At 38.9% G+C, this 15,147-nt stretch overlaps 1 protein-coding gene across 9 annotated transcripts in view; it reads left to right on the forward strand.

Moving 5' to 3' along the window:
- PLCD3 (phospholipase C delta 3) overlaps positions 1-15,147 on the forward strand; it is a 92,652-nt gene that overhangs the window by 23,171 nt on the left and 54,334 nt on the right. The gene's annotated exons all lie outside the window — the stretch shown is intronic.

Raw genomic sequence — 15,147 nt, forward strand, 5'->3', positions numbered from 1 at the left:
TATAACATATCTTCTGCATTCTCTTCCCTTCTAGAGGTGCCTACAGTGGACGCTCCCTTAACATCTTTGTTCTCCACATCCACTGTTTCTGGAGACATGGCTGAGCACCTCAAAGCAGAGGATAAAAGACTTGAATTTTCCCTCCGCAGAGCCCACCAGGCCTCAGCCTGGGCTATCAGGGCGGCATCGTCCTCGTCCTTTTTCACAAGAACTTCTATCATCTGGCTCCGTGAACTACAGGCTTTAATTCCTCTGGATCAAGTACGTGCACAACAGACTCTAGTTAAGCTAGTATCTGTGGCAGAATACATGTCAGATGCATCCCTCCATTCAACCAAATTTTCTGCTAGATCAGTGGTTCTCAACCTGTGGGTCAGGACCCCATTTGGTGTCGAACGACCATTTCACGGGGGTCACCAAACAACGCAGTCCGCCATTTTTTTCCCCTTTTCCTTAGCTGTGCTACTCCCTTTTATTCTATTGGCTTTTGAATAGACTCTCTTGAATAGACTCTCTTGAATAGAGTCTAATTCTATTGGCTTTCAAAAGCCAACAGGAATTGTCCAGCCTGTCTCTGCCCTGCTGAGCCCGCCAAAAGTCCCATTCTGCAAACGGTGCTGCACCAGTTGAGTAGTCCTCGACTTACGACCGGTTGAGTAGTCCTCGACTTACGACCGGTTGGGGGTCGCGGCATTAAAAAGGTTGAGAACCATGTGCTAGATCTATTGCGGCCACAGTAGCATCTCGCAGATTCTTGTGGCTCAAACAGTGGAGGGCTGACCTAAAGTCAAGGTGGCATCTAGCTACAGACACCTACAGTGGCAAGAATTTATTTGGCCAAATCCTAGAGCCGTACCTGGTTGAAGGGAAGGATAAGAGAAAGACCTTAGCTCATCCATCCAAGAAGATGGATAAGAGGCCCCAATAAGAATTTCGCAGGCAGTCCTTTCGTGACGGAAGTTCTTGGGAATGGAGGCAGCCCTTTCGATCAGGGCAGTCCTGGGATTGGCCCAGAGGTTCCCGATCCTTCTCCCCCAGACAGGATCACCAACAGGACCACCAAAATTCAGGAGCCGGGGTCAATTCCAGGCAAAGCGCCCCTTCAGAGGGGCTGGAGGCCGTCCATACAGAAAGTCCAAGTGATACCAAATTGGATCCTCCCATAGGCGGGCGTTTGGCTCTTTTCAGTGACACTTGGGAGGTCACTACAAACAATACCTGGGTCAGAGAGACCATAAGATTCGGTCTAGCCCTAGAACTCAAATCCATTCCGCCAGACCGCTTCCTTCAGTGTCCTGCATCAAGACACGCACACAGGGCCGAGCTAGTAACCACAGCCATAACACACTTATTAGATATAAGGGCCATAGAACCAGTTCCTCTGAATCAAAGGGGAAAGGGGTTCTGTTCCATACTCTTCGTGGTCTCCAAGGCCTCGGGGGTTTGGAGAGCGATATTGGATCTGAAGGGACTCAACCGATTCCTAATTTACAGGAGGTTCAAAATGCAGTCCCTCAAGTCCATTCTGGCCAGCATCAGAAGGAGAGATTACTTCTCCTCCATAGACCTGACAGAGGCCTACCTTCATGTTCCTATCAGACCACATCACTGCAGATTCCTCTGTTTCTGTCATGCAGGCAGACATTATCAGTACAGGACCCTCCCCTTCGGTCTATCCTTGGCACCTCGGGTATTCACAAAGATACTGGCAGTATTAGCGGCCCATCTCAAGCTGATCCCGGTAAGAGTACAATGCTACCTGGACGATATAATTATCCAGTCCAGTTCATTCAGCACTGCACAGGTAGATCTACAAACTACAATAGAGACACTTCAGAGACATGGCTTTTCTGTGAATTTCAAAAAGAGCCACACCACACCTACCACTCGGATCTTACATCTGGGCGCGATGATAGATTCAAACCTATGCAAGCTTTATCTCTCACAGGAACACAAGGACAGCATCAAATCTCTAGTTCACAGGATCCAGAGGGAGAAGGTAGTCCAACTTGTCCAGCTATTGCAACTGTTGGGGAAAATGATTTCTTGCCTAGGAATAGTGCCGTGGGCCAGACTTCACTCCAGACATCTCCAATGGTTCCTACTCACCTTCCAGAAGTGGAACATCAGTGCTTCCACACGGAAGGTGAGAGTTCCACATCACACTTTGCTGTCATTCAAATGGTGGGGGTCACCAGCAATACACAACGAGTCTCTTTTCAAGGAGCCTCACAGACTCATCCTGACCAGGGACGCCAGTCTGTTTGGTTGGGGAGCTCACATACAGACACACATGACACAGGGTCAATGGTCCAAACGCGATCTCGCACACAACATAAATTGGCTAGAATTCAGGGCAATATACCTGGCTCTTCACCAATTCTCCAACGTAGTGACAGGGAATCATGTCCTGGTAATGACAGACAATGTCGCAGCCAAAGCTCATATCGACAGGCAGGGAGGAACCAGGTCTTGGTCCCTCATGCAGGAAGCCCTAGCATTGGGTCTGTGGGCAGAATCCCATCTAAAATCCATCAGTGCAGAACACATTTCTGGGCAGGAGAATAGTCAAGCAGATTCTCTAAGCAGGGAGACGATAGACCACTCGGAGTGGCAATTGGAGCCGGCCCTCTTCAGGGAGATATCAGAGAGGTTCGGACAGCCTCAAATAGACCTGTTTGCTTCACCAGCAAACGCGCAGCTTCCCAGATATTTCATGTGGTTTCTGTCACGGGGGGCAGAGGGAACGGACGCTCTACGCAGCAGATGGCCCAAGGAACTTCTGTATGCATTCCCTCTACTTTCTCTGATTCCAGCCATCATCAGGAAGCTTCTATTAGAACAGGCAGAATTAATCTTGCTGGTCCCACATTGGCCAAGACATCCTTGGTTTGCAGATCTCGTGGACCTATCGGTCTCCCCGCCTTGGAAGATTCCATCAGATCACATTTCCCTCAGTCAGCTCCAACACCCGGACCCACAGTGGCTTCAACTAGCCGCTTGGCACTTGAGCAGGAGAGTTTAGCCACACAGTCCTATTCATCTGGAGTGATTGCTGTAATTCAAGCCTCCAGATGTCCTTCGACCAACAGGATCTATGATGCCACGTGGAAAAATTTCTGTACGAGGTGTAGCACAAAGAAGGTCAACCCACTAGCTATCACCATTCCAATATTGTTAAACTACCTTTTAGAAGGACTGAACAAGGGTCTGTCTCATAATACCATTCGCAGGCAGATCTCAGCATTATCCACTGTTCTCATCTGCAAGGTCCAGATATCTCATCATCCAGCAGTTATGGCTTTCCTTAAAGGAGCTGTTAATACCGGTCCCCCTGTGGTTCACAGATATCCCACTTGGGACTTACCGAAAGTTCTAAAGGTTCTCACAGGGTCACCATTTGAGCCCATCAAGTCGTATTCGCTACATCTCCTTTCCTGGAACGTAGCCTTTTTGATAGCCATCACTTCGGCAAGGTGCATCTCGGAACTAGCCGCACTCTCGGTTAGAGGGGACCTGTGTAATTTTCTGGATGACAGAGTGATCCTCAAATTGGATCCTTCTTTCATTCCAAAAGTCAATACCTGGTTCCATAGGTCTCAGGATCTGGTTCTTCCGGATTTTTGTCCACGACCGTCTCACTGTCTTGAAAGGTTGTGGCACACATTAGACATGAGCAGGGCTTTGCATCACTATGTGAAGCGAACCGCAGCGTTTTGTAGATTGGAGGCACTGTTCGTGTCGTTCCAACCTTCTTCCATGGGTCTGAAGGTATCATCCTCGACCATTGGTAGATGGATCAGGGCATGCATCTCTTATACATACAAGGCTCAGTCTCTTCCTGTTCTGGCCAACATCACAGCTCATTCGACGCGTAGCGCAGCTACATCTGCAGCCTGGTCTACCCAGGCCTTGATTGAGGAAATTTGCAGGGCAGCCACCTGGGCTTCCCCCTCCTCATTTATAAGGCATTACAAGCTTGATAAATTCGCTGCCTCAGACGCATCCTTCGGCAGAAGGGTTCTGCAGCAGGTAGTTTCTACACAAGAGTCATAAGCCTAGACTTCCCTCCCAACAGGAACATGGGTGGCTTTGGTATGTCCCATCGGTGGATGCTACATCTATCATGCTGGAGAAGGGGCGTTGTCTTACCTGAACACCTTTTCTCAGCATGAAGATGTAGCATCCACACCCACCTTTACAGTTAGTCTAGGCAGATTTCTTTCAGGAGGAGCTACTGTGTCGGACCTAATGAACGCTTCGCCTTGACAAAACTGGGAAAGGAACACCCAAAGGAGGCGTGGCTAAAGTTTGGTCTTAGTCTAAATCCAAGCAGGAAGGCTTTGATTACCCATCGGTGGATGCTACATCTTCATGCTGAGAAAAGGCGTTCAGGTAAGACAACGCCCCTTTTCTCCTTTTGCTTTCAATCTTTTCCAACATCAGAGTTTTTTCTTCTCATTAGACAAAGTATTTGATCTTAAGCTTCAGTATCTGCCTTCCAAATTTTTACTGATAGAGGCTTTGTTAAAAAAAAAAAAGTAGTATCTTTGAAGCACCTGTGTTTGTACTGAATCCATTAAATATCTAGGTATGTGTATACCAAAAGACACAAATCAGCTGCTGGCGTGTAATATAAATACGATATAGAGGTTTCTTCTGTTATCACTAGAGGGAAGCCATTGAACTTTACACTTTGGGGAAAGATGAACACTCTCAAAATGAATGAATAAAGAAATGGAAAAAGGGGAAGAAAAGGAGATAAAGTGAGGGAAGAGGGAAAATAAAATAAGACAAGAAACAAAAAGCAGTATTTTCTGATTCTTTTTGGGGGAGTATAGTAAGATATCTATTAAAATTATAGTATCAACTTTCTGCTTATACCAAATAGTAATTGCTAGCTGTTTCTGTAGCAGTAACCCATCTAGTTGTCAAAACTGAAAGTCAAAATTTCATTTTTTTTCTTTTTCACAAGGAAAATCCAGAAACAGAAAACTATTTACATTCTTGTCCCTAATTATTGTACTCAACTTCATAATCTCCTCCTGTCCATCATCTTTTCAACCCATTCCTCTGTTGTGAAAATTAATGCTTCTTTTCATTTCTGGGTAGCCATTAACATATATAGCAACAAAGTTTAATTCCCCCCCCCCATTTCTTTATCCAATAATCCTAGCAGTACAGTTTTCGGTTTCCAATGTAAGTCCATGTTTAAAATTTTATGAATTAAACCATAACTCTGTTCCCTATATTTCTTTATCTTATCACAGGTCTGTCACATGAGATAAAGAGCAACCTCCTTACATTTGCATTTACAACAGATGTTCAAAACACCCTGTTACATCTTCAATAATTATCTGATGTTAAATATCATGAGTACATCATTTTATAAAATCTTTAAGAATATAATTCAACATGAGTTTCTGTCCTTTAGTCCATATATTTTCCCATTCCTCTAGCACTATATTATAATAAAAATTTATTGCACATCAAATCATACAGTGTATGACATATTTTCTTTCTAGGTTCAACTGTAACAGCATTTTATAAATATTATCTATAGAATGCTAATCATTAGTACAAAGTATCATTTCAAATTCAATTTAAAAGCTTGAACACCACAATATAATTTTATCCAAAGTAAATCTTTCAGTTGTACATAGATAGACCAGTGACATGTACAATCTTCTAACTCTAAATATTCTTTTGATTTTAGAATAGATTTACCTTGAATAAAGGATATTATTTCATTTATAACTCCACCAATAGGAGCCCAGTATCATTTCCTTTTTAAAAAAAAGGCCTTTTGAGATTATACCCAGAGATATTTCAGAAAAAAACTTATTTGTATTTATTCCAAGCATTACACTGCTACCTATTCTACATGCCTAATAAAGTGGTTCTTAAAATCTAAATTCATTTTAATTTTATCATACCTTTGATAGATGTGCCATCAGTTCATGAGCTTCCATATCCAATACCTTCTTATTCTTTATGGTCATCCATTCCTTTAGTCAAACCACACAACATGCCTCAGAATACAATTTTAAATCCAAGCCATCTCTTTCTTTGATATCCTGAAAACAATTTATACTTAATTCTCTGTTTTTTTTTTATTTGCAACTAAATTTAGAAATTTGCCATTGCTTGAATGGAGCCTCTGTCATCAATATTGGCAAGGCCTGAAATAAAACTAACATCTGTCTCGATTATGAAGATTCTACCCAACAGAGATAGTTGCAATTTATATCAGCTTTTTAAGTCTTTCTTTGTATCATTCCAAATGGGTATATATTTATTTTGAAATAATTTAGAGTTTGTATTTGACAATATACTCCAAGATAAGTAATCTACTTTTCCACCTTAAAACCTGATTGTTTCGTTAAGTTTTCATGGTCATGTGCACCAATATTCTTGATTGATGTTTTTGTTTTCTGTTTATTTATTTTAAAACCAGCCAAAGATCCAAAATCATTTTTCATCAAATGTTCCAAAATATTTTGGGGATCTTGCAAATATACAACTAAATCATCACAAAGGCTTTTAAATTATAAGTTTCTTTCTTGATTTTCACACCAGTTATTTTGTTATCTCAACTGGTATCTCTATTCAAAACATCTAGGACTAAAATAAAGAGCAGTGGTGATAGGGGACAACCCTACCTTGTGTCCTTTTGTATCTTACATATTTTAGTCAATTTGCCATTAATAATATGTGCATGTTGAGATGTGCAACTCAAACTAATACCTTGAATGAATTGTTCTCCAAAATCCATTTCCTTCAAAAACCTGAAGAAAACGATATCATCATGTTTATCTATTATCATGTATTAAATACTGGAAGCCAACAATTATTTGTTTTATTTTTCTGACTTGGGCAATGTTGGAATATACATATAGAACAGGGGTCCCCAACCTCAGGTCCGTGGACCAGTACTGGGCCACGGCATGCCAGCAACTGATCTGTACAAACAAGGAAAGCCCTATCCACAGGATGCAGGCAGCACACAAAACCACGGCCCCTCCCGTCCGTGGAAAAACCTCTCTCCACATAACTGGTCTCTGGTGCCCAAAAGGTTGGGACCTCTGATATAGAGCACCTTTGCTCTATAGTATTAGGATCCAAACGTATAAAACTATAGTATATGTGGAAACAATTACATTAGTCAGAAAATTATGGAATGTAATATTTGTAATAAAAAAACATTCAACCCCTTTTCTTGTGCTAAATTAATTTTATGGAGAAATTCAATTTTATAAACTGGGGAAAAATGATATGGACAAATTGGATGGAAGCAGGGATATTGAGTTTAGATCAATTGCTAGATGGTGAAGATGAATTTCTAAAATACCCTGTCTTAAGAGACAAATATCATCATGTAACTCAATGCCAATATTTACATCAACAACTTTTGTTAACAATATTATTTGGCTCAGTAGCACTCTCAACTTTTGAGGCATTGAGATAGTAGAACAACTTAAATCCTTTGAAACTAAAAAAGAAACACCCTTGTATTGGGTTTTTTTGCTTTGGTTTTCTGTCCCAATTTTAAAAGCAATAAAAAAACCCCTGTGAAATGTAATAAAGCAAAGCACAATGAAACAAGGTATTCTTGCAGTTTCTTTTAGGTTCATTTAATATTTCTAAAACTGCCCCAATCCATGCTATCATGGGCAAAATTACTGGATAAGAATAATCATAACAAATGCAATCCCTTCTTAGATTTGTTTCTAAACCTGTGGAAGGTTTCTTCCTCAGTCTTGTGGTTATAGGAGCCACATGGAGCAAAGTCAATGGCATGGCCTAAAGGTCTGATTGAAAAGCTTAGAGGTCTGCCCTTGGCCTCTGTACTGAATTTTACTAACTACATTTCTTAAAACATTATCCTTGGTGCTTTTCCAGGTGTGGAAATCTCATAAACTAAGTTGCATCTTTTGTCTGACAAAATTATTTTTTTATTCAGGTATTTCAGATGTTTTATTTCTGCTACTATTTTGTTGTGATTTGCTCTGTACTTAATTCAAATGAAGTTAAGGTAGCTCAAACTACTTTTTATTGTTATATAAAGTACAGTTTTTTTTCATAGAAACACTAATCTTGCTACTAAGGCATGGATAAATTACACAGTTGGACATTGCTAACATATGGCGCTACCTCATAGAATTAAGAAATTCAATTAGTTCACAATATTATTTAATTGGGATTCCCAGGTGAAGGAATTTTGCACATAATTTTTTTTAAGAAAATGAAGCTAAATAAAATGAAAATGCCTTTGTCTAATTAGAGAATGCATTTTTTTAAATCCTGAGTAAGAATGGAAGAAGAGCTTTATTGCATCACTGATTATTTGCCATTGTCTCTTTTGCAATATTTTCCTTCTGCTTTTGCACTTTCCATAGGGTCACTTTTCACATGATGCATTGATGCTGGTCATGGTTTCAGACAGCCACGTCTACTCAGTAAATCTCACAATACAGGAAAATAGAGCCAAGCTACACCAGTAGTAGTATTACATTTTTGTGCAATCTATGTGAAATGCCCAGCTCAATCTTATTTCAGCTGTACTTCCCATAGCATCTGAATCATTTCATTACTGCGTCATAGAAACTGTCAGTGCGTATTGCAGAAGAAATTCCTTGTATCTATATTTAACCTTGGTGTCCTTATGTAAGTTTTCCAGCCCTCCAAGGTCAAAAACTGCAAGACGTTTTACTCATATGTCATCTTGTTTTTACCAACATTGTTCTGAATGCTATTTATACCTTGCCAAATGTTTTTGCCTTAGATTTGGCAAAATATCACATATTTCTACCACTGAGTACTGGAATTCAGAGGAGGACATAGGACATTACATGCACTTAGCTAAACTCTAATGCACATATAGTTTTTATCTTCAGATTTTCAAAAACCAGAATCACTCAACTTAACTCCAAATTATAACTAGCGGTCTTTCTGTTTTTATCTCCCATTCTTCCCTTCCTAATTACTGTTTTTCACTTCTCATTCTCTTAAAAAAAAGAAAAAGAAGAAACAAATCTAAAACATAGGTTATACCATTAAAATGTTATCCTTGTGTGAAATTGCCTTTTTTTGTCCCAATATGCATAAGAGTTGCAATTAATTCATCATGTTGATACTATCCCTTGGCAAATGCAAGTGATCAATGTTTTTCCAATCACCTTGATTTACTTGCTTGTTTGTATATTTGAAGCATTTAAAAGGTTAACCAAACAGGATTTACTTTTTGCAGAAGCATTGTTGATTTTTCTTCAGCCTTACCCTACTATGTGCTTGATAATTTTATCTTTAGTAACACATTTGAACATATTAACTCAATTAATATTAAGCTAGGCAGCGTCTAATTTATTCAATTGCATCTGGATTCTGGATTAAAATAAGATACACATTTGCAGTTTTATGATACTGAAGCTAATCTAAGAGATATGTTATATATATATTTTATTGTAATTTCTCCTCATGCCAACAAGGAATAAAATGCTTTTAGAATTCTAATGGCTACCAAATTTGAATCATTTCTACCATCATTCTGTATTTCTCTGCTGCCATCCCATGGTCATGCAGAGTTTTGCAAGACAGATCTTGTAATCCTACTGTAGATTAGCTTCAATATCATAATTCAGTTTCCCTTCCTGATATGTATGAGCAATATTTTCTGCAAGAATTTCATTAGATTATGATTCCTGGTCAGGCTATAAATGCTGACTTCACTTCACTTCACTTCATTTTACTTTTTGACAAATTTATATTGCCACCTATATTAGTGACTGAAGTAGCTAAAAACAAAACACTCAAATACAGAATTAAAATTTTAGCACACTATCAGTGCTATAACAGTGCACTTTCAAAAGTCACAGAAAATACTGGGATCATCTCCCATCATACCACAGTATCTGAGGGAAACACTAGGTCTTTACAGCTTTTCAGAAGAGAAAAAGCAAATTGGAGGGATGCTATTCCAATGGGTAGGCACAGCTATGGAAAAGTCTTGCTTTCTAGGCCAGACAACATTTAATAGAAGGGATCTGGAATGAGCCAATCTTATCCAATCTGATGGGATGGAAGATGTTCTCAGGGAGAGGGGATCCCAAAACTACATGTATCATTGCTAAAGTTTCTGGGTGGCCTTTAGGGACAGTTCCATGTAGAGTGCATTGTGGCAACTCAAAGAAGTGACTAGAGCATGAACAAGATCTTCTAATCCAGAAATGGGTGCAATTGATACAAGATAAATTTGTGCAAAAGCCCTCCTAGTCATGGGTGTCATCTGCTCCATGAGCATGAATTGCAAATCAAGAGAACCACCAAATTGTCCTTCAGTTCTGTCCAGGGGAATGACAAAAGTCAAAAATTAAAGGGAACTTCTGTTCCCCAGATCAACTGGAATCATAACCCCAAAATTACTCATGTCATATGTGCACTGATAAGTTGACAATATCTCAGTGGACTGATTTTTGGAAGGAATGCTTGTACCCATAGTTGTAGAGAATGAAGAGGTAGTTTTAACCATGGAATTAAGAAATAGGGCACAGGGGCTCATTTTTTGAAGGATTGTCTATCTCCCATAGTATCAAACCAATTGGTTTGAATTGGATGGGCTGGCACACTCAAGGTCCCACTAATTAAACAGTGCTGCCTATCAGGACCCTTAACATCTTTATAGCTGCACCTGCCCTCTGAAATGAAGTCCTCCTTCTCCCTCCCCAGGTTCAAACAGCTCCCATCATGCTGGGGTTTTGAAGGGCCTTTAAAACCTGGTTATTTGCACAGGGCTTTGAAGAGAATGACTGGTACCATTTTCTTTATTTCTTTATTTTCTTTGCCATCATTGTTTTTCTGTCTTGTGTTACTGGGTTTTTTGTTGGTGTGTATGCTTTCTAGTTTGTTCTTAAATGTTTTAACAATTCTAAGCTGGCCAGAGTCATTGGGAGACAGGTGATATCTAAATTTGATAAATAATGATAATAATGATTAAGGAAGACATTAATCCATTGAGAAAATTTACAAGGAAAACAAAAGAAAGGCAATAGAGCTAGTGAAGGAGAGGCAGTGGAAGTAGTTGAATGATGCACATCCTGAGTTTTGGTACTTGAGAAAGGGGAACAGACAAGGATTTCAAATGAAGAGCATTATTGAGACAATAGAGAAAGGGTAACAAAAGAAGGAGATTCTTGCTTTTTTCCAAGGAGAGAAGAGGAAAATGAGAAGCTTTCATCAGCTTCTCCATTTCAGGAGTATCCGCAGGGCTTGGTCACAAGAATAAGATGGCAGCTGCAACAATGTGACCAGTTTTTTTTATGGGTGTTGACTTTTTTAACCACATCCTACAGATACTCATGCTCCATTTGCAGTCTTTCCCAATACTTTGCCAGGATGCTTAATTTCTTTTACCTCAGCATAAATACCTGGATACTGAAAGGTCTGCCCCCTCTCTGGTCTCCCTCTTCTCTCCTTGGGCTTCTGTTAGGTTTCCACCAATTTCTAAGGATTTATATCTGCTCCTTTAGGAAGGGCAATTGTCTCTTACTTATCTTGTGTAGCAGCAAGGGAACATCCCCTTTTTGTTGAAAAACACTAATGTGATAAGACAATGGAATGGCACACAAAAAGTAACAAAAAACATTTTGTGAGTAATGAACTAAATTGTCCCCAAAATAAAACCTGATCCATTCAGCAATTTCAGGATCTCCCATCTTTTAATCTAATTTGTATGAAAATAAAGCTCCAGAACAGCTGGTGCTTTCTGTAGTCTGTATAATTCTATAAATGACACAGCAACCTTAGTTTATGGGATTTAGGTCTATAAACATTTACTTTAGAGCAGTGGTTCTTAACCTGGGCGATATTTCCCCCCAGGGGGCGATTTCGTTTTTCAGGGGGGGCGATGGAACAAAAAGGAGCGACACAAGGGCGAGGGACCGAAAAGGGAGCGATATGGGGGCGATGGAGCGAGATGTTTTGAGGACACTTTTGAGACTTTTTCATACAGTGAATCGCTGTATATCTGATGGAAGGGGGAGAGCTTCTTTCGAAACATCACATGCTGAGTGGCTCTGTAAAACCTTTTGTATTGTACTTTTTTAGCGTGCACTCCAGTTCAATATTATATTTTCTTTGTGCCTTTTTAATCCTTTTTACAGTGTGCGTGACTATATATACTTTCCTCGAATCTTAATTTAGTTTTAGAGTTTTTGTCTTAAAATTCTTAGTTCCTGCATTGCGGTTTGTTCTTATGCCCTTTTTATATTTCTTTTTGCATCTTAAATTTCACGTAATTCAATCATTAAATGCTACTGTTTTTCTTTTCGGGCATTTCACTTTCTTGCCATTGAATTTTGTTTTCAGTGGTCATTACATTTAAGTGTCTTGAATAAATAAGATACTAATGAAATACATGTATCACGAAGTTTGGGAATAAAGTGACAGGTGGCACCAAAAATTTTTCACACAGTTGATATATGGGAAAAAGACTGGAAATAAATTATTTGCATCGATATGTCCTGATGACAATTTTAAAGAAAACAAAAAAAGTGTTTGGATAAATTGAAGAATTATTTCCTATGTTGTGATTGAGAGGTTATGTTGGAGGAGGGGGGCGATGACAACTTCCTCATTGGCTCAAGGGGGCGATTCGTTCAAAAAGGTTAAGAACCACTGCTTTAGAGTACAGTTTGTTGAATTCTGTAGATTACTTCTGTATAGGATTGTTAGTTTGGAACAGTCAGTTGCTTTTAATTAAAAGTCCAGATTGCTAAACCCTCACAGTTTAAGACTATTTTCATGGCATTTTCCTCCCTTATTTCAAACTTGATTTTGGAAATTTTGTGGAGGATTCTGGTGTAATTCTGCTCCTCAGCTATGCAATAAGGATAACAAGCATTATGAAAATGTTTGAAGGCTAATATATCCTTATTCAAAGGTGACTTTCTTCTGGCTCTTCCCTGTATTCCTTTTTTCTCTTTGTGCATTATCAATAATTCATAAGTTCCCAATGCTTTTTTTAATCCTTAGTTTTCTTGTAAAATTGCCCTGTTTAGAAAAATTGCACTTGGGATCTTGAGATGGAATGCTGTGACAAATAAAACACACAACTCCAGTGACAAATAATTCCTACATGAGTCTCCTTTGCTACAAAATCCAAGATTCTTCTCATAAATAACTTCAGGTTTGAAAGTAAATGCAAACTTTGTGCATATAAAACATAGATAAGTGGGAATACTTTAGTAGGAAAAAGTATGCAATGTTGGTGATAGGATTTCCTTCCCAACAGATTCTAAGCTAATAAAATCCCCTTCTTATACGGTAGAAGTGGCATATTGATCTGCTTTTATCACTGCTTTACTATTCATATGTGAATTTCACAAAGTATGTAGGAATCTACAAGGGATACATGCTCTTTGAAAAGATAATTCTGTGTTAAACACATCTGTTAAATCCATGGCTGACCTTGTGGTTAGTCATACACATCCTTTTGACCTATTGTCACTCAGCTGGCTATAAACAAAATCCTCAAAACACAGATGGGATCTGTGGGATGGATAAAGAAAAGTACAGAAAATGACAAGTTGATCTTGCCAAAAGCAAAACTTTTGTAGTCCTCTCTGCATTGTATTTAAGCATCAGAGCCAGGAGAAATATTTTTTTAAAACAACAGTGATGATGTGGTTGTTCCTTGTTAAAAGATCAGCTAAAATCTCTAGCTGTGCCCAAAAGCTAGGAAAATAGTCATTGCTTTTTTCCCCCCAAACAGCTGGAAAAGTGATAACATGATGTGTGGTGGTGCTTTCATTGTATTTACTGTATTGGAATGATGATGACAGTAACACAACTGCAGTTTTCTGTATGACGAATCAGCTGAATTACAAACAGGAATCTTTGCCCATTTTTGTACTGACAATATTCCCAACCTTTCTTTCTCCACCCCATTGCATGGGTTTGCATGATCTCTGCAAAAATTACACCACTCCTGTGTTCCTTCTTGGAACAAATAACAATAACTTCCTCCCTTCAAAGTGGAGCCTTGTAGGCCAGGAGCAGGACATTTCTCACCATGAAATTATTCTGCCTGAAGTACAGAAAACAACTGCACTTTTCACTTTTCTTTTAGGTTTAGAATTGAAAGACATGTATGTGTAAATGCTCGATATTATGAATAGAAGGAAATACAAGCAAGATCAATACATTTCAGCCTCAGAGGTTGAAAAACAGTGATCTAGATGGTCCTCTATTACCCTCTGTATTTATGATTCTTTTTGCTTTGTTTTGCTTATTTGAGGTAGGAGAGAGATTTAGAAACTGGATATTTTCTCAACCGCCCATCCTCCATGTTACTCTGTTCTGTAAGATATGTCCTGGCTATCTATCTCTGAGCTGAGAGGCATTCTCCATTTTTCTTATTTACTTGAAAAGCATTCATCACATGATACAGTTTTCTCATTTACTAAATTCCATTTACTAAATTTTCCAATTTCAATTATTTCTTCCCCAACTGCTCTTACTGTTATCATTTTTGGCTGAACTTCTCTCTGTGTGTATGTGTGGTGCAGATTTTCTATTAGTGAAGATCTTGTGTCAGGAGGAAATAGTATTGTTAAAGAAAAGAAATGTGTGTATATTCTTTAAATTGCCCTATATTCCACTCGATTGGTAGAGAGAGAGCTATTCCTGTTAGCTGTGTTGAAGTTATAGTTAACTAGGGTACCACCTTATGTTTAGGCAAATGTCTCAGTTGTGTCTTAGTATTCTATCTGAGGGTAATTTCAGTGGTTTGGCTTAGCTTGCTTGAAAAGTTGGAGGGAGATTCTTTTGTACCTCTCAATTCTTTAGGGAAATGTCTAGTTTAGGCACTGTTACTCCAGGTGAAATAACACAAGGAACTGCTGGATGAGCTGTCTGGTCTCTTCTCCCCATTAGGCAGATCAAGCATGGTCTATGACAACTCGCCACAGCCAACTTGTCGCAGCCAATCACCACAGATAACTCGTTGTGGAACAATTCAACAATTCAATTTAATTATTTAAAATAGTAAAATAAATATTTTTTGTCATTCAGATTTCATTTTAGCATTCTTTTTAATGATTATGTTTCATTATTTTTTCGATATTAATGTAGCTCTTGTCCCATGGCAAG

Source organism: Crotalus tigris, unplaced genomic scaffold, assembly GCF_016545835.1.
Source record: "Crotalus tigris isolate CLP2741 ecotype Arizona unplaced genomic scaffold, ASM1654583v1 scf7180000024437.13266115, whole genome shotgun sequence".
In the NCBI taxonomy this organism is placed as follows: Eukaryota; Metazoa; Chordata; class Lepidosauria; order Squamata; family Viperidae; genus Crotalus; species Crotalus tigris.